Below are 19941 nucleotides of genomic sequence, written 5' to 3'. Positions count from 1 at the left end.
TGGCTCCTCCTTTTACTTCAGACAATAGGTGTAGGCATGGGCACTTGTGTGGATCCCTGCTATGCCTGCCTTTTTGTCAGCTACGTGGAGCAGTCTATGTTCCAAGTCTACACAGATATCACTCTCCAACTTTCACTACGCTACATCCGATGCTAAGTTGGTGCTGCTTTTTGCACCACTGCAGAGCTTGTCAACTTCATCAACTTTACATCCAACTTCCACCTATTGAAGTATAAAAGTTGAAATTGTTTGCTGTGTAACCAAAACTACGTAGTCAGCTTTGAAACTTGCTATTTGCTATGCATGTACCCAATTTAGTAAGAGATGTAGATTAGAACATGATTAAGTCACGAAATCTTAAGAATGTAGAAGACAATGGTGTGTTAATGAGAGGTAGCTAAGAGATGTAGATTAGAACATGATTAAGTCAATGGGTAGAAACAATAGTGGCGGATGTACGTGTGATACGCAACTATAGACCGATTGCATATGCTAATGCAACTAAACCAGGAGATTGCTATAAAAAATGCTATGTCCAAGGATCGGTGGGCAATCAGCGACTAGCTCAATGACTGTCTCAGCTTTGATTTGCAAATTAAAGTTTAACCCTTCTTGAAGAATCTTCTGCGTCTCCTGGTCATTTGTGGGGCACGAGAAACCACGACACACCCTGCCCTCAAATTTAGTTGGTCCATTTCCGACACCTCCCTCCCTGTCTCGATCTCTCTGGAGACAGATTATCTACTGATATCTATTATAAACCCAGTGACTGTCACAGCTACCTGGACTATACATCTTCACAACCTGTTACTTGTAAAAATGCCATCAGCTTCTCTCAATTCCTCTAACTTCTCCGCATCTGCTCGCAGGTTGAGGCTTTTCATTCCGGAACTAAGGGTATGTCCTCCTCCTTCAAGGAAAGAATCTTCCCTTCTTCCAGCGTGAATGCTGCCTTCAACTGCATTTCTTCCGTTTCGCACATATCTGCCCTCAACCCATCCTCCTGCCAGCCTACCTGGGATAGGGTTCCTCTTGTCCTCACCTACCATCCCACCAGCCTTCATGTCCAGCACATAATTCTCCGTAACTTCTGCCTGATCCAACAGGACCCCACCACCAAGCACATCTGTCCATCACCTCAACTTTCTGCTTCCCACAGGGATTGCTCCCCACATGACTCCCTTGTCTATTCATCCCTCCCCACTGATCTCCCTCCCAGCACTTATCCTTGCAAGCGGAACAAGTGCTACACCTGCCCCTACACCTCCTCCCTCACAACAATTCAAGGCCCCAATTGAGATGAGGCCACACTTCACCTATGAGTCTGTTGGGGTCATCTACTATATCCAGTGCTCCCTTTGTGGCCTCCTGTATATCGGTGAGACCTGACATAAGTTGGGGACTGTTTTGCCAAGCACCTATGCTCCATCTGCCAAAAAAAGTGAGATTCCTCCAGTGGCCACCCATTTTAATTCCACTTCCCATTCCCATTCTGACATGTCAGTCCATAGCATCCTCAAAGAGGCCACACTCGGGTTGGAGGAGCAACACTTCCATCTGGGTAGCCTCCAATCTGATCGCATGAACTTCTGGTAATGTTCTCCCCCCTTCACCATCCCCCATTCCCATTTCCCTCTCTCACTTTATTTCCTTACATACCCATCACCTCCCTCTGGTGATCTTTTCTTTTCATCCATGGCCTTCTGTCCTCTCCTATCAGATTCCCCCTTCTTCAGCCTTGTATCTCTTTCACTAATCAACTTCCCAGCTCTTTACTTCACCCCTCCCCCTCCCAGTTTCACTTATCACCTCACATTGCTTCCTCCCCTCCCCCACTCCTCATCTTGCTTTTCTCTGGTCCTAATGAAAGGTCCTGACCCAAAACATCGACTGTAAGCTTTTCCATAGACGCTGCTTGGCCTGCTGAGATCCTTCAGCATTTTGTGATGGTAGCAGGCCCTTCCAGCTAAGAAGAGTGTGCCACCCAGCTACACCAATGTGACCAATTAACCTAGTCTCTACGTCTTTGGTATGTGGGAGGGAATTGGAGCACTCGGAGGAAATCCATACAGTCACAGAGAGAATATTGAATCTCCCTGCAGACGTTGGCAGAAATTGAACCCTGGTCACTGGCGTTGTAAAGCATTATGCCAACCACTACACTACCTTGCCAGCCCTTGGTCTCAGTCCAAAACGTCTATTGTTTATTCCCTCCATGGATGCTGCCTGACTTTTGAGTTCCTCCAGCATTGGTGTTACTGGGGAACCTATTTCCCAAATTCTATAAGGAGGAAACCACACTGTTGATGGTTAAGCTCATGAATCCAGACTTTAAACATTAGAGTTGGTGGATGGCAGGAGAATCAGGAAATGATTGATGTACATGGGAGAGAGAATCAGTTTCAGGGAGTGGGAATGATGGGAATAGTCTGAGAGCAGGCATGGATTTGAAAGGTTGAAAGGTCATATGAAATTAGAACAACGTAGAAAATGCTATATATTTGTTCATCTTTGACCAAGGTAAAAAATTGAGCACAACAGCAAAAAAGTTATATCGAACCAGAATAAAAACTGGTTCGTCCACAGCTAAGGAAAGCTGAGAATGCTTTTGAGAGGAGGGCAGAAAAAAATGACTGACTTCCAAGGATAAAGGATTTCATCTACAAAGTGACTTTTAGAGTAAAGAATATTGGGAGAAGGTTTGACAGGAGTATTCAAGACCACAGCAGGTTTTATTTGGGTTCCTATTATTAAAGATTTCAAAGGCCGGTGGTGCAAATTTAAAGTGATGGGCAGAAAGCACAGGAAGGATGTGAAGAGAAAATTCTTCTGTGAAGATAGTAATTCAGATGTGGAAATCATTCCCTCTAAAGAGAGTGAAATCAATGTTTCCAAAGGGAATTGGACTTGAGGGAAAATAATTTGCTGGGCTTGGGGGAAAGAGTGGAATTGCCTAGACTGTTCTACAAAGAGTCAGCACAGACTCCATATGCCAGATGGCCACTTTCTGTATCACAGCAATTCACTGCTTCCATTCTATGATTCATTGTTGCTGTAGCAGAGTTTATCAGATGAAAGAAGACACAGTTTGTCTGATAGTGGTCAATGGAAATAAAAATCAAGTGGAGCACAAAAAGAGGTAAATCACTACCATCTGGTTTATGCCATCAAGCAAAGTCAAAATTGCCCCAGTCCTTTATATTGGTCTGATTTTAATGAATATTTGAATATTTTTGTTAAGTAACAGACTCATATTTAGGCTGAGATTTGAATGTAGGAGGTAGTAATCAATTAAAGATCTATGTTCTAATAACTGAATGTAACAGCAACTATTTTTAATGTGCAGATCATGCATAAAAACAGTATTACCAAGAGAATAGTATCATTTCTGGATAAAGTTGAGCCTGCTGGGAAATTGGCCTGGGTATTTCTGAATGCAATTCACCATAATGCATTTGACATTTCCTAGTGTTAGTCAAACACCTACTAGTGCCACAGTTCTATACAATTCCTCTCTTGACAACATAAACCGACGCTTTTGGAAGCAACTTGCAACTTTTGTTGGATATTGACTTTACAGCCAGAAACACATTACATTACTTTGTTGGACTAGGTGTACTTAATTTGATTAACAGGAAGTATTACTTTCAGTATTTAGTTTCTGAAACCCATGTCTCTGTTGTGATAATCCTGGCAATAATCTATCAAAAATCTCTCCAGCTGAGACATGGAAGGGCCTGCAGCATTGCAAGCAGCTGCCACATCAAAGTTATTTATCTCTGCACATTGAAAGATTTGATTTCTGCTAAATAAGATTTCATCTCAATTTTCCAAATAATTTTTGTTAGTAAATTTAAGCACTTTAGCACCTTTCCTATTTCAGTACCTAATCTGTTGATATCACTATCTTAGCAATAGTTCACAATGTTCACCATCTGTTTGTATTCAAGCTGCTGGAAGGCTGCTCCCTTTCAGTTTCAAAGAGTTTACAGAAATGTCCGAGGTGACAGGCAACACGGTAGCATAGTGGTTAGAGCAATCACTTTACAGTGCCAGCGTTCACTAATCAGAGTTCAGTTCCTACCACTGCCTGTTAGTAATTTGTATGTTCTCGCCATATCCATATGGGCTTCCTCTGGGTTCTCTGGTTTCTTCCCACATTCCAAAGATGTACAGCTAGTGTTCATAATTTGTGGGCGTGCAATTCTGGCACCAGAAGCACTTCGACACTTGCAGACTGCCCCCATCACATTGCTCGGACTGTGTTGGCTGTTGATTCATTTCAGGCTATGTTTTGATGTATGTGTGGCCAATAAAGCTAATCTGATGCAGAATCTTTTGCTTTGGATGTTTTGACCTCAGACTGCTATCCAGTGCCAAATGAAAGATCAAACTGTTCTTGCTTGATCTGGGTGAGTTCTCTACGTGAGAGGCTGTTGAGAGGAAGTTTCACTATCCTGGATCTGCACACCAGATGACCTCTCAAGGGATTGGGCAGGAATGAACTTTACAACCATCTGGTACTCTGAGTGCTCCAGCATACCTTCGTCCTCTAGACCTGGACTTGACTCAGTTGACACAACCACAGCTGAGTCTGCCACTCCTGTCCTTCTCTTCAGAGTCAGTACTCTGCACCTTCTGAACAGCACGCTGCACATGATGAAGAATTGTTTGAATGTGGTTAGTGTTGGGGGAATGGTAATGGCATGAGCACCACATCCTTGCAGAAGAGAAAAGGTTCTTGCCTGGCATGTCCCTGCTTCTAAAGAGAGCTATTTGATCACATTGAGGCATCTCCCAGTGCAACACACAAAATGCTGGACAAATTCAACAGGTCAGGAAGCAGCTACGGAGAGGAATAAACAGCCAACATTTTGGGCCTAGACCCTTCATCAGGACTCCAGGGCCTGACAATGTGTTTCCTCAGACCCTACGGGAGGCAAGTGCTGAAATTGCCAGGGATAGTTAAAACAGGAATATTTAGAGATTGCCCAGTAGAAGTATTTAAAACATCCTTAAAGACAGGCAGATACCAAAGGATTGGAGGATGGCTAATATTCTGCTGTTTGAAAAAACCTCTAAACAGAAACAGGAAATTGTAGGTTGGTGAGTCTGACAGCAGTTGTCGGGATAGTTATTGAAAGGTATAGGTATTCTAAGGGACGGGATATGCAAGTATTTGGATAACGTGGACTGATTATGGACAGTTAGCTTAGCTTTGTGCGTGATAGGACATGTCAAACCAATCTTTTTGAGGGAGTTACCAGGAAAGTAGATGAAGGTAAGGCTGAGGATGTTGTCTACATGGACCTTAGTAAGGCATTTGACAAGGGTCCGCATAGGATGAGGTAGTTAATTGGATTAGACATTGGCTTTGTGGGAGAAGCCAGACAGGAGTAATAGATGGTTGTCTCTCTGACTGGAGGCCTGTGACTAGTGGTGTGCCTCGGGGATCGGTGCTGGGTCCATTGTTGCTTGTCATCTATATCAATGATCTGGATGATAATGTGGTTAACTGGATCAGCAAATTTGCAGGTGACACCAAGAGTGGGGGTATAGTGAGGAAGGACAGTGAGGAAGGCCATCAGGGCTTGCAGAGGGATTTGCATCAGCTGGAAAAAAAGGGCTGAAAAATGCCAGATGGAATTTCATGCAGACAAGTGAGAGATTTTGAACTTCATAGAACCAAACAACATAGATCTTACACAGTGAACTGTAGGGCACTGAGGAGTGTGATAGAACATAAGGATCTGGGAGTACAGTTACACGATTTGTTGAGAGTAGCATCACAGGTAGATAGGGTCATAAAGAGAGCTTTTGGCACATAGGCCTTCATAAATCAGTGTATTGAGTACAGAAGATGGGATGTTATGTTGAAGTTGTGTAAGATGTTGGTGAGGCCTTATTTGTAGTACTGTGTGCATTTTTGCTCACCTACCTACAGGAAAGAAATAAACAAGGTTTAAAGAGTGCAGAGAAAATTTACAAGGATGTTGCCGGGTCTGGAGGACCTGAGTTATAAGATAAGGTTGAATAGGTTAGGACTTTATTCTTTAGAACGTAGAAGATTGAAAGATTTGATGGAGGTATACAAAATTATGAGGGGTATAGATAGGGTAAATGCAAACAGGATTTTTCCACTGAGATTAGGTGGGACTAAAACCAGAGGTATGGGTGAGGGGTGAAAAGTGAGGCATTTAAGGGGAACATAAGTTCGTGAGAATGTGGAATGAGCTGCCAACACAAATGATGCATGCGAGCTCGATCTGGACGTTTCAGAGGCTCAGAAATGTCCATTGATGGTAGAGATATGGTGCGCTATGGTCCCGGTGCATGTTGATGGGAGTAGGCAGTTTAAATAATTTCAGCATTGACTAGATGGGCAAAAGGGCCTGTGTCTGTGCTGTTCTTCTTGGTAACTCTATGACTGTGATGCTATGACTCTCCATAGAGGCTGCCTGGCTTGCTGAGTTCCTCTATCATTTTGTGCATTGTTCTGAATTTCCAGCATCTGCAGAGTCTCTTGTGTTTATGATTGGCATCTCCTCAAATCATCAGCAGAGAGACCAATTCCACATGCATTTCATGCTCATGCAGGGAGCCACCAGCTGATATGAAGCACATCCCTGCCCATGGACAAAAGCAAGTGGCTCGTACAATGTCTACCTTAGCTCCAGGATGATGCTGAACTGCTTGTGTACGGTATTTCTATGTCCAAGGAGAGCAACTATCTGCTCACCAGTGCCATCTCTCAGTTTACTAAGTGTATTCATCTCCCACACTGCTGACACCCATATTGATGACTGATCATTGGGCCATTAAGACCATGGGAGAGACTAGAACTTTAATTACATAGAGGTAACTAGGCTTCATCTACACAGCAGTTGTCACCTGAACTCCCTAGGCTCTATGTGAGGGGATTGCTGGCAATCACCAGCAGCGAAGTACACATTGCCGACAGAAAGGTCACGATCTCCTGGCTCTGCACATTCTCCTGTGGGGCTTTGCTCCATGCAAACAGGACTGACAGCTCACTAACCATCTTGCTATACAACAACATTAGCCTCACATAATGTCTGCATTACGGCCTGCTATGGGAACAGTAACGCCTTTGAGCATAAAATCCTACAAATGGTGGTGGATTCGGCCCAGTATATCACGGGTAAAACTCTCCCAACTATTGAGCACATCTGCATGAAACATTGTCATAGGAAAGCAGCATCCATTATCAAAGGTCCTCACCAGCCAGGCCATGCTCGTTTCTCGCTGCTGCCATCAGGTAAAAGGTAAAAGAGCCTCAGGACTCGCACAACCAGGGTCAAGAAAAGTTACTACCCGTCAACCATCAGTTTCTTGAACAAAAGGAGATAACTACAATCATTTAAGGACTCTTTTATTACATGCTCGTTTTCATTGCTATTTATTTATATTTACATTTGCACAGTTTGCTGTTCATTAATCCTGTTTACAGTCACTGTGTATGCCCACAGAAAAGGAATCTCAAGGTTGTATATACTGACATGTATGTACTTTGATAATAAATTTTACTTTGAGCTTTGAATTTATGAGCATTCCTGTCTGTGGTGAACTACATACACCTGTCTGGACACGCCCCTCTGCTGACTGCTCCTGTGGCTCCTCCCACAGACCCCGGTATAAAGGCGATTGGAGCCACAGACCCTTCCTCAGTCTCCAGGATGTCGTGTGATGGTCACTTGCTGCTTGTGTTTTCTTCCAGCCAATAAAAGCCTACCTTTACCCACGTCTCAGAGTTATTGATGGTGCATCCCTGTCAAAGCCCTCATCAGAATCCAGTAAGGTATGTATGGATCCTCTCTCCGAGGAGCTCCTGCACCAGATTCTGCAGATTTTGTGCCAGAATGCAGCCACTAGTGACATGTCCCCAATCTTATGTGCCCATGCTTAGTGGAGCCAGTCTCTGAGGTGCTGCAGTACAATGTCAGCCACAAATATGATGGCCTTCAGCATGATCATTATCATCACTCCCCTATTGCCTCGCTCCTTCCAGCATTCCCTTCTGGAGCTTCTACTCCTCATCTTCTACAGCCTTTCCCAAGATCCTGCAGAACATTCTTGCATTTTAAGATTCAAGAAAAAAAAACTTTCAAGATGAAACTAAAACCAAACTGGGTATGTCGAACTCTGAATTAAAAGCAGAAACGCTGGGAAGTCTCAGGATCTGTAGAAAGTAAAACAGATCCAATGCTTCGGGTTAAGGCCCCCTTGTGATGATGCAGCAGCAGAGATTGAAATGAGGAGCCGACTTGTGAGTGAATCAAAAGAGATGGAAGGAGCAGGAGCAAATGTGGCAGATTGAGGAGAGTGGTTCCAGGATGTAGGTGTCTCTGTATGTGAAGTACGTGATAGGCTCCTCCTCATAGGTGAGAAACCAGGCCCACTACAGCCCATATCTGTGGCCTCCCTGCTAAATGGAGGAGACAAAGAACATTGAGTACTCATTTTTATTGATCCATGCGAGGAGGCTCAACCTATTTGTGGGCAGTGCTGGGAATTTCTTGCCTTAAGAAGGCAGCTTCATCATTAAGTTTCCTCACCATTCAGGACATACCCGCTTCTCATTACCACCATCAGGGTGGAGGGAGAGGAGCCTGAAGACATATAACAAATGTTTCAGAAACAGCTTCTTCTTCAAAGTTCTGAACAGTCCATGAACTTTACCTCAATATTTTGCTCCTTTTACCCTATTTACTTATTTTATACATTGTCACTTTTCTTATTGTAATTCATATGTTTGTCTGTATTGTACTGGGCCGCAAAGCAATTAATATGTCAGTGATAATAAACCATATTCTGATTCATGGGAAGTGGTGTGTGTGTGTGTGTGTGTAAAACTATCGCAGTGAAAGAGCAATGTTTCTGTTTATCTACAGTTCAATGACATATCTTGTCAATTTCTTCTGGACTTATCCCGTTCTCATACACAGAGGAGACAACAACAGCTCTTCTATTGAAGGTCTTGACGAATCTTTGCATGTTAGTGCACAGGATCTCCCTCCTGTTTCCCTTTGCCACCAGGATTTCAATTAACACTGTGGGTCTCCTCGCACCTCACCTGCAGCCTTTCTCTTTTCCACAGCAGCCATTATAGGCTGTCGCAGAGAGAGTATTTTTAAGTGCTATCATCAGTGCGTAGAGCAAAGTATGTAAAACAGTGTCAGGCCCCTGTTCTTAGCATACATGTCCTGTCTTATCAAATGATTCTGTGTGGAAAAGTAATGGTTCTTTTTATAATGTATTTATTATCAATTTCACAAATATGATTGGGTGCTAGCACTATATACAGCATATATTTAGCACATGAAAAAAAAAGAGTCTGTATGTAACTGACAGATTTTGTTGCAATTTGCACTTATGCGTACATTATGCAAAGCATTAACTCAGACAATGTTAATCCTTGTTTTCTCCACAAATATGTAAAAAAAACAAATGCATGTTATTATCTTCACTCTACGATTGTCCAATAACCTTTGAGTGTATCTTTGACAGTGTTAAATAAAACTGTATAGATAGCAGGTTGCAATCATCCTACCAGTAACAATAAATGATAATAAAAGAAGCTAGCGAAAGGTCACGCCAGAGTGCAAGAATTCACATAAATTCTCACAGCAATTTTTTTTACTGGTTGACAATGGATTCAGAGTTGGATTTTGGTGATTGCCTTCCTGATGCTAAAAGGAAACCAACTAATTTGTTTTTAGTTTGAAGTCTCACATTTTGGGACAGATTCTGCTTCAAGGTCAAAGTCTGATACATTTCACTGGAGGTGCAAAAAACATAAGGAACACTCCAAGGATAAAAGAACTATAAATATGTCAATTTGCCGATGATTAAACTAGCGACAATTTATTTTCTGGTGAGTCATTCCCCAAGTATGTTGATATCCTTCACTGGGTTCACCTCTTCCTCACATGAACACTATATAACAATAGGGTGACAAGTTTTTGAAGGCCTACCCAGTGTTGATACAAGCCCAGTAGGAATTTTGCAAATTACATTATTAATAGAATCTAATTCTTAAACTTTATCTTAAGGTCCAGATTTTCTCAGTTATAGTAATGCAAACATCAGTGCGCCAACGAGTAAATCAGAAACGGTATGTGTGCAGTTAGATGGGAAAATGGGGAAGTTGAAGTCCAAAATACTAGGCTTGTCCTGAAGGTGTCAAACCAATATGTCACCAAAATGCATGAAGTGCTTGTAGTGGTACTTGAGTATTAGAAAGCTATTTAACTGCATGAGAAAAAGTAAGGTTTTGTGTGCTCATTTCTTAGAGGACAGTTAACACTGTGTTAAATCTTCACCACTTCCTAACCACGCCAGTGGTGTTAAAAATTAAAGTCTGTACATGCGCATTCATGAACTGCATTCCATGAACAGGTTTAATAGGAATAGGTTTAACCTAAACCCAAGGGGTCCAATATCCTTGCGGGCAAGTTTGCTTGAACTGTTGGGGCGAGTTTAAACTAATTTGGCTGGGGGGGGGATGGGGGGAACCAGAATGATCGGGCTGAGGATAGGGCCGTTGGTATACGAGCAGAGGCAGTGTGTAGTGAGACTGTCGGGAAGGACAGGCATATGATAGGGCAAAATGGCAGCCAGTAGAATGAGTTATAGTAGTAACAGAGGTACAAAATCAAAAAGGGTGATGAATACAGAACTGAAGGTGTTATACCTAAATGCATTCAGTATACAGAATAAGGCAGATGATCTCATAGCACATTTGGAGATTGGCAGATATGACCTTATGGGCATCACTGAGTCGTGGCTGAAAAAGGATTATATGTGAGAGCTTAATGTCCAAGGCTACACATTGTACCAAAAGGACAAGCAGTTACCAGAGGGGGTGAAAAGGCTTAGTTGTTAAAAATGAAGTCAAATCCTTAGAAAGAGACGACATAGGATCAGAAGATGTAGAATCTTGTGAGTAGACTTAAGAAGCTGCAAAGGTAAAAAGATCCTGATGGGAGTTATATACAGGCTGCCGAACAGTAGCCAGGATGAGGACTACAACGTACAATGGGAGATAGAAAAGGAATGTCAAAAGGCAATCTTCTGATGCTCCTGGGGGATTTCAATATACAGGTAGATTTGGAAAACTAGGATGGTGCTTCATCCCATGAGAGATAATTTGTAGAATGCCTGTGGGAAGGCTTTTGAGAGCAGCTCGTGGTTGAGCCTTTTTAGGGGATCAGTTATTCTGGATTGGGTGTTATTAATGAACTGTATTTGTTCAGAGAGCTTGAGGTAAGTGAACCCTTTGGAGGCAGTGATCATAATATCACCCTGTAGTTTGAGAGGGAAAAGCTAAATTCAAATGTATCAGTATTACAGAGGAGTAAAGGGAATTATAGAGGCATGGGGGAGGAGCTAGCCAAAGTTTATTGAAAGGGGAGACTAGTAGGAATGAAGGCAGAACAGCAATGGCTGAAGTTTCTGACAGCAAGTTGGAAGGTGCAGTGTAGATACATCCCAAAGAAGAAAAGGAATTCTAAAGGCAGGATGATTCCACTATGGCTGACAAAGGAAGTCAAAGACAACATAAAAGCAAAGGAAAGGACATATAATAGAGCAAAAATTATCAGGACGTGAGAGGATTGGGAAACTTTTAAAAATGAAAAAAGGCAACTAAAATGCTATAAGGAGGTAAAAGATGAAATATGAAGGTAAGCTAGCCAATAATATTAAAGAGGATACCAAAAATTTCTTCAGATATATAAAGTGTAAAAGAGAGGCAAAAGTAGATATCAAACTGTTAGAAAATGAAGCAGGGGAGGTAGTAAAGGGGGGGGGCGGGACGACAAAGAAATGGTGGATGAACAAAATAAGTATTTTGCATCAATCTTCACTGTGAGGGATGCTAGCAGTATGCTGGAAGTTCCAGACTGTCAGGGATGAAGTGAGTGCAGATGCCGTTGCTAGGGAGAAGGTGCTTGGGAAGTTGAATGGTCTGATGGTAGGTAAGTCACCTGGACCATATGGACTACTCCGCAGTGTTCTGAAAGAGGTAGCTGAAGAGATTGTGGAGGCATTAGTAATGACCCTTCAAGAATTAATCAATTTCTGGCATGGTTCCGGAGGACTGGAAAATTGCAAATATCACTCCACTCTTCAAGAAGAGAGGGAGACAGAAGAAAGGCAATTATAGTCCTGACCTCAGTGATTGGGAAGATGTTAGAGTTGATTGATAAGGATGAGTTTTTGGGTACTTGGAGGCTTTTGATAAAAATAGGCCGAAGCCAGCATGGTCTCCTAAAGGGAAACTCTTGCCTAACAAATCTGTTGGAATTCTTTGAGGAATTAACAAAGGAGAATCAGTGGTTGTTGTGTACTTGGATTTTCAGAAGACCTTTGACAAGGTACCACGCATGAGGCTGCTTAGCAAGATAAGAGTCCATGGTAATACACTAAAAGAACAATCATAGTTAGAACATTGGTTAATTGGAAAGAGGCAAAGTGTGCCAATAAAGAGAGTCTTATCTAATGAGCTGTCAGTGACACATGATGTTCTGCAGGGGTTGATGTTGGGACCAATTATTTTACGTTATATGTCAATAATTTGGATGATGGAATTGATGGTTTTGTGGCCAAGGTTGCAGATGATACAAAGATAGGTGAGGGCTAATTATTGTTGAGGAAGCAGGGTGACTGCAGAATGGCTTAGACAGATTAGAAGAATGGGAAAATAAGTGACAGTTGGAAAACAGTGTCGTGAAGTGATTGGTCATGCACTTTGGTAGAAAGAATAAAAGTGTAGGCTATTTTCTAAATGGGAAGAAAATTCAAAAATACAAAATGCAAAGGGAACTGGGAGTCCTCGTGCAGGTTTCTCTGAAGATTGGCGGTGAGGAAGGCAAATGTAATGTTAGCATTCTTTTCTAGAGGACTAGAATGTAAATGTAAGGGTGTAATGCTAATGCTTTATAAGCACTTTTGAGGCCTCACTTGAGTATTGTGAGCTGTTTTGGGCCTCTTATCTAAAAAAATATTTGCTGACATTAGAAAGGGTTCAGAGGAGGTTCTTCCCTTCCTTTCTTGAAGGGTGGTCATTATCATGTTGGCATAGCAGCGGGTGCAGAGGAAGCTCATGAGAATATGATTCTGGGAATGAAAGGATTGATGTATGTGGATCATTTGATGTCTCTGAGCTTGTTCTCACTGGAGTTTAGAAGAGTGAGGGGATATCATTGAAGCCTATGGAATATTGAAAGGCCTAGATTGAGTGGATGCAGACAGAATGTTTCCTATAGTGGGGGAGTCTAAGACCAGAGAGCACAGTGTCAGGATAGAGAGTCATCATTTCGAATGAAGATAAGGAGGAATTTCTTTAGCCGGAGGGTGGTGAATCTGTGGAATTCTTTGCCACAAGCAGCTGTGGAGGGCAAATCTTTGGGTGTATTTAAGGTGAAGATTGATAGGTTATTGTTTAATCAGGGTGTGAAACTTATGGGGAGAAGGAAGGAGAATGAGAGGGAATTAGATCAATTAAATGAAATAGTGGTGCTGACTTGATGGGTTGAATGCCTCAATTTTTCTCCTAAATCTTATGGTATTATGATCTTATGTTATGACAGATTCATTATCCACTGCAGACAGTACTTGTGATCTTTTTTCTCTCTCTGATGAAGATGCTAGTGGAGAATGCATACAGAAATCATGTGAATACATCTGCAAGATGACTAACTCATCCAGGCCTCTCATGTTGAGGAGAAAATTCATGCCATGATATTTTGTAGACAGCAGAAAAAAAATGTGAACATTTCAAATTGGGCAGTTTTTTTAAAATCAGGGATTTTTAGATAATATAGCAAATGACACAAAATAAAGGGTGGTATTATCCCTTCCCAGTGGTTAGGTGAGACATTGAACACTATCTAAATCACTTCAGAGCATACTTTTTTAAATTGGAGTCCAGAAATTCTTTGGGAATTGTGGCTTCATTAACTTAATGTCCTTCTGGAAAGACAGATCGTATAACGCAAGCACATTGCCACAAAAATTCTGTATGTTGCAACTTTTTTTGTAATAGTTGATTTACCCACACAACATTGTGGTTACAGTCTATTCTTGAAAACACATTTTCACCTACTGTATTACATTTCCAGACAAGATCCTTCAGAGAGTATGACATTTATGCCGGTATTTGTAAAGAATCCATACATGAACAGTATTGAAATGATTTTTTTTCCCTTTTTCCCAATGTCAAAATGTACACCTTGGCTTTGTGCAAAATTGTGAAATCCTCACAAAGGATAGTATGCCCACTTATATCCCCACTGCTTTTCATCTATGTTGATTTTAATGAGCTGGGATATAAAATGGGCAACTATTCAGTATCACTGTCGGGATCTATCCCAAGGATCCTGACATTAATACAGAGTGCTGCATTTGACTTGTTTGAAACTATCACAGCAGACAGAAAAGTGTTGGCTCTTAACAATTAATATATGACTTCAACATGTGCTGGAGACGATGAACTCAAGGATGCTGCACGCTTGGCAAAGGGCACGAAGGAAGAGAGCATGACTGAGTATGATGGGAGTCCAAACCACAGTACACAAGATTGATCCTCCATGTTGTGCCCACTTCAACCAAAAATATCCAAAAAAAAGCACTGATTATTCTTTGGATGTAGACAGCTGGCAATGGATCTTACATTTGGCATAATCTATTGGTCCACACCAAAGACTGGTCTATTGCAGCAAACAAATACATTTGTACTATTTAAGAAAGGAAGCTACCAATCTGTTAGCCCAGCATCAGTTGTATGTAAAATGCTGGTATATGTAATGAAATACGTAGTTTCAGAACACCTTGAAAAGAACAATAGGATTCAGCAGAGTCAGGTTGGATTAACAAAAGAGAAATGACATTGAACTAATCCATGAAGTTTTTGAAGATATGACAAGTAGGGGAACCTAGTGAATTATGAATTTTCTGAAGTCTCTCAATGAAGACTTACAGAGGAAGTTGGCCAACAAAGGGAAGAATGAGGAATTGGGAGTAATATACTGGCATGGATTGAGATTTGGTTGTCAAGTAGATAGCAAAATATGGCAGGCTGTAAACTGGGGAATACCAGTGCATTTGCTGATTGGTTAATTACACTAGGTGGGAGGAGGATCTATAAAGACATCAAGAGGATATCGTCAAGCTTAATATTGTGCAAGAGTGTGGCAGATGAAGGTTGTGGAAAGATATCAAATGTTCAGATTAAATACTAAAGAGTGATTTTAAATGGTAAGATATTGAATGGTATTGATGTTGAAAGGGACCTAGGCATCCTTGTACACAGATGTGGTGTAGTAAGTAGTTAAGAAAGCAAATGGTACTTTGACCTTTATTTGAAGGGGCTTTGAATAATTATGTCTTACTGCAATTGAAATAAAATTGTTGAGACTGCATGTAAAGTATTGTGTGTGTATTTTTGATCCCTTTGTGTATAAAAAAAAGTCCTTTCCCTCGTGTGAGAGTAGCAAAAACTCACTAAGTTGTATGGAGAAAGATTGGACTGTGTTCCTCAGATTATAGAAGAATGTGAGCTGATCTCACGAAGCTTAAAATTCACATGGGAGTCAAGAGGCTGCTGCATGGAGGGTGATTCCCTGGCAGAGAAATTGAAAACTGGGAGTCACAGTCTCAGAAGAGGGATAATTTCATTATGGAGAAGGTAATGAATCTTCAGAATCCTATATCCACAGATCCATGAAAGTTTGGTTATTGAATTAATTCAAAAGATTTGGTTCTTGAGATATTAAGGCAATTGAGGGATTGGAGATAGTGAGATGAGTGCAAGAAAATAGTGTTGAAGTCAAGGGGTCGTCAATAACTAGTTAAAAGGTGCCTGTGGCTCAAAGGACTGAATGGACCAGAGGCATAGAGTTTTACAACATAGAAACAAGCTCTTTAGCCCAACTTGTCCATGCCAACCAACTTGTCTACATGAGCCAATTCTATGACATTATGTTTGGTCCATTCTCCTTTAAACCTTTCTTATCCATGTACCTGCCTAAGTATCACTTAAACATAATCATACTTGCCTTTACTACTTCTAGTGGTAGTTCATTCCATGCACTCATCACCAGTGTGTGAAAACATTGCCCCTCAGATCCCTTTTAAATCTTACCCTACTCATTATAAAGTTATTGTATCTAGTTCCAGAGTCCACTACCCTGTGTAAATAACTGTGCCATTCATCTTGTCCATGCCCCTCAAAAGATTTTAACCCTCATTTTAAGATCATCCCTCAGCCTTTGGTGCTCCAGGAGATAAGAACTCCTACTTATGGTTCTGCTTCTCTTGTCCTCATGTTACAGTGGGACTATATCATGCTACCTGGGGCCTCAGGTGTTAAGTTACAGCTTTCACAAATTACTGCCTGATGGTCCCAGCACTATCGCTCCATTCAGCCAGTAATCAGTAAGGCCACACATCAATGCTTGTACCTGCTTAGTATATTCCTGTTTTTATATGTTCTTTCAAATTCAAATTTAAATTGCTGCGCATGCTCCTACAATCTATTCATGCAAGTGCTTTTTACAGTTGTTGAGACAGAGAAATTTTGTTTAATGTTTTCAATGTTTCTCCCTCAGGCTTGTCCATAGGTAATAGGAAAGTGCCTATAATTTACAACCCAACCTACCTCTGTTTCTAATATACCCTCCCCTTGAAATGGTGTTTTACTTTCTCTTTAAAAGAAAGTCACTTCAGTCACCGCTGTGGAACAAGAACAAAATAAAACCTTTGCTCTGGACAATGTAATACTGAGTGTTTTTCAGTACAAGAGTGAAGGAGTGTGAAAACTCTGCCAGCAAAGAACCTTTAGTGCTAATGTTCTGCTGATTTGTTTATAACTTCAGTTCATTAGCCCAGCTCTAGCAGAAGCTTGGAGCTGATAATTCGTCTTTCCAGGTGTAGGGTGATCACATGTTGATTACATTATTACAATCACCTTGTCATTAGTTCCGCTTGAGTAAACCTTGCATTGCACTTCTGGTCATTTCAGGGCTTATCCCTACAAAGCTTATTTTTATGACATGAATAGTTTCTAAGTTAACAAGATGACAAAGTTACCCACAAGATCTTTCTGTAATGAGAAAGAATGCACCACACCAAGGTGGGGCTTTATGGCTTCATGGATTTTGAAGAATTCCTTTTAACTCATCATTTCAAAATATCACTGAATTTGTTCTATTTTATGTAAAATGCAATTTAAATCTGATGACTGAAATGATTTACAAACAAGCTAAAACTTTGGATCTTCAAGGCAGATCATTCAAAAGAACCACAGAAAATACCCCCTAATATCAGCAAACAGATTGGAACAGGTCAAAGTGACCCTGTGTGGGGTACCCAGGGGATGGGATGGGGTTGGTTGGTTGGCTGGGCAAATATTGAACAAGGCCTGAGATGCTGTGTGGGTTCATTGGTGCCTACCACAAACCTGTAAGAGATCGAAACCACTGACAGACATGGCACAGTAATAAGACTGTAACAGCATAAAATACTGGAGTAGAATTGGGCCATTTGGCCCATCAAGTCTGCTCTGCCATTTCATCAAGGCTGATCCTCTCAGACCCAGACTCCTGCCTTCTCCCAGTATCCCTTCATGCCCTGAATCTATCGACCCAGCTTCAAAGTTCAAACCCAGCTTCAGTGAGGATGTAAAGTCATTTCACTTAGTGAAGGAGGCATCGAAGATCAATTAAACTTCACTATGGCTCATCAACTGTCAACACTTCTAATCTATAGAACAACACCTTACTCCAGGATGCAGTCCTGGTAATGGACAGGTTAGCCCCCGCTCATTCCAACTTGGAAGCAAAAATGCAGGAAAACACATTCGAACAGAATAAACATCATGGTACAAGCTGCAAAGAGGGGAGTTGCACTCAGCACAGGTGGGTTCATACAGTGAAACCCACCCTGCTCCAAGCAGGTCAGAAATGAGAAAATAGCAGGGAAAATATGAAAGTATATGGTCTAGGAATTCCCATGTACTGTACATATTGAAGCACAGAAAATAGGAATCCTTCCAATTTGATTGTGGTTGATCATTCACTTCAGTATCCTATTCCTGTTTACTCCCCATATCCCTTGATTTCTTTGGCATTAGGAAATATTTCAGCCTTTTTCTTGAATATATTTACCGTAGTGACTTTGCCTCCACTATTTCTATCAGGTTCACTAAGAATCCATGATCTTGATTCTAAGTGGCATATTGCATTCTAAAAGCTGTGACTCCTGTTTCTGAATCCCTGAGCTATCAGGAATATGCTCCCTTCATCTTGTCTGATTAGTCCTGCTAGAACTGGGAAAGTCAATTAAAAAGTCCAGGTAAGTCCATATTAATCTTCAGTTCCGGTAGTTTTCAGGATATTTCAGAATTTACTCTCTACCCTTTTACACGGGCACTTACACTGTTCTTCTTGTCATAAATGGTTGGGGTAAATTAGAGCTTCTTAGTGCCTAACAGTGCAAGTACTGGGTTATATCATTCTTGTGGCTAGAACTTGGTAAAGTACATCTCATTAGAGGCAGGCCATTGCAACATCAGGCCACCAAGAACATTGACACTGCCTGCTTTGTCCAAACAACAATCACAATAGAGTTAGCATCCTGTGTGTGACATGAACTTCAGACTGTTGAGTGCTTGCCTCAGACTGATGTCTTAGCCATCCAGTAAAAAGCTTCATTGTAAATGGTGGTAAAGCAGGACATAAGTGATAAGTAAATATTCTATTTTACTCTGCAGAGCCATCTGTCTCCATCAGAGTTCAATTCCTACCTACGTCTTCCATCCTTCTCTATTTCCCCCACCCTCATGGAACATTCTCCTCTGTCTCCATTCCCCTGCCCCTGCCACTCATTCATTGTGTTGTTTTATGAGGTGGTTTGCTACCACAATACTGAGAACTTCTGTAAGTAGCTCTAAGAGACATCAAATTCTTCACAAATGGTATTGATTCCTGAAATGTAATCTAAAAGTATGATTAAATCTTATGCAGAATTATATTAGTATATCATACATAGTGGATTCTTTTGCATCTACACACACAAATGCACTGCAATGATTTCCCTTTGAAAAGTGTTTAAGCTGTGGTTTGATCCCCAACATGCAGTTGTGTTATGATCTGAAGACACTGACTTCTTAATTCAACTGTGAGTTAAAATGCATCCCCTCCTCCATGCTAGGTTCTTCATCCACTTCTAGACTAAATTCTGGAAGATTTCTCTGATACCTTGCAAACATTCTCTTACTGCCATCATTTGTTTTAATGGAAACTTCTGACCTTTCCTCCAATTCATACTAGGTACCATTTTAGACATATAGTCTCACCAAGATTCCCTTATCCAATGCATAATTCTGGCTTCTTCCCTCTTCCTTTCCAGTTCTGATTAAGGGTCTTGGCCCAAAACGCCAACTGTTTATTTCCCTCTATAGGTGCTGTCTGATCTGTTGACTTCCTCCAGCATTTTTGTGTTAGTTGCTCTGGATTTCCAACATCTACAGAATCTCTTGTGTTCATTATATTGGCCTGCTGTTCTCAGGATTCATAACGTGTCATATCAATTGAAGTGCCTTGTTCTGCGCCTTCTCAAGCAGTTGTCATGCTTTGAACCAAAATCTGGCTCTCTGCTCTCAAGGTTGTTCTAGACTTGCATGTTTAGTTTGATGATGCATAAGCAGCTCTGCTGGGATGGATCTGTAGTGGAGTGTTACATTAGTCAATCCTTGAACAGAACTTTTGTAAGTGATCATTCATAGCTAAACATGAAAATCCTTGGAGCAGTTACCTCTTTAAAACTTTGCTCAGTAAACAGCAGAGCTTTCAGCTGCCCTATTAAAGGCTGAAATGTACTGAGAGGAAAGGTGTGTTTGATATTGATCCTCATTATGAA

At 41.2% G+C, this 19941-nt stretch overlaps 1 long non-coding RNA gene across 1 annotated transcript in view; it reads left to right on the top strand.

The window, feature by feature from the left end:
• LOC140740781 (uncharacterized) overlaps positions 1 to 19941 on the top strand; it is a 124097-nt gene that overhangs the window by 59436 nt on the left and 44720 nt on the right. The window lies entirely within an intron of this gene.

The sequence above is a fragment of the Hemitrygon akajei genome, chromosome 17 (assembly GCF_048418815.1).
Source record: "Hemitrygon akajei chromosome 17, sHemAka1.3, whole genome shotgun sequence".
Classification (NCBI taxonomy): Eukaryota; Metazoa; Chordata; class Chondrichthyes; order Myliobatiformes; family Dasyatidae; genus Hemitrygon; species Hemitrygon akajei.
The sequence above is the reverse complement of the archived record's forward strand: the minus strand, read 5'-3'. Positions and strand labels throughout refer to the sequence as shown.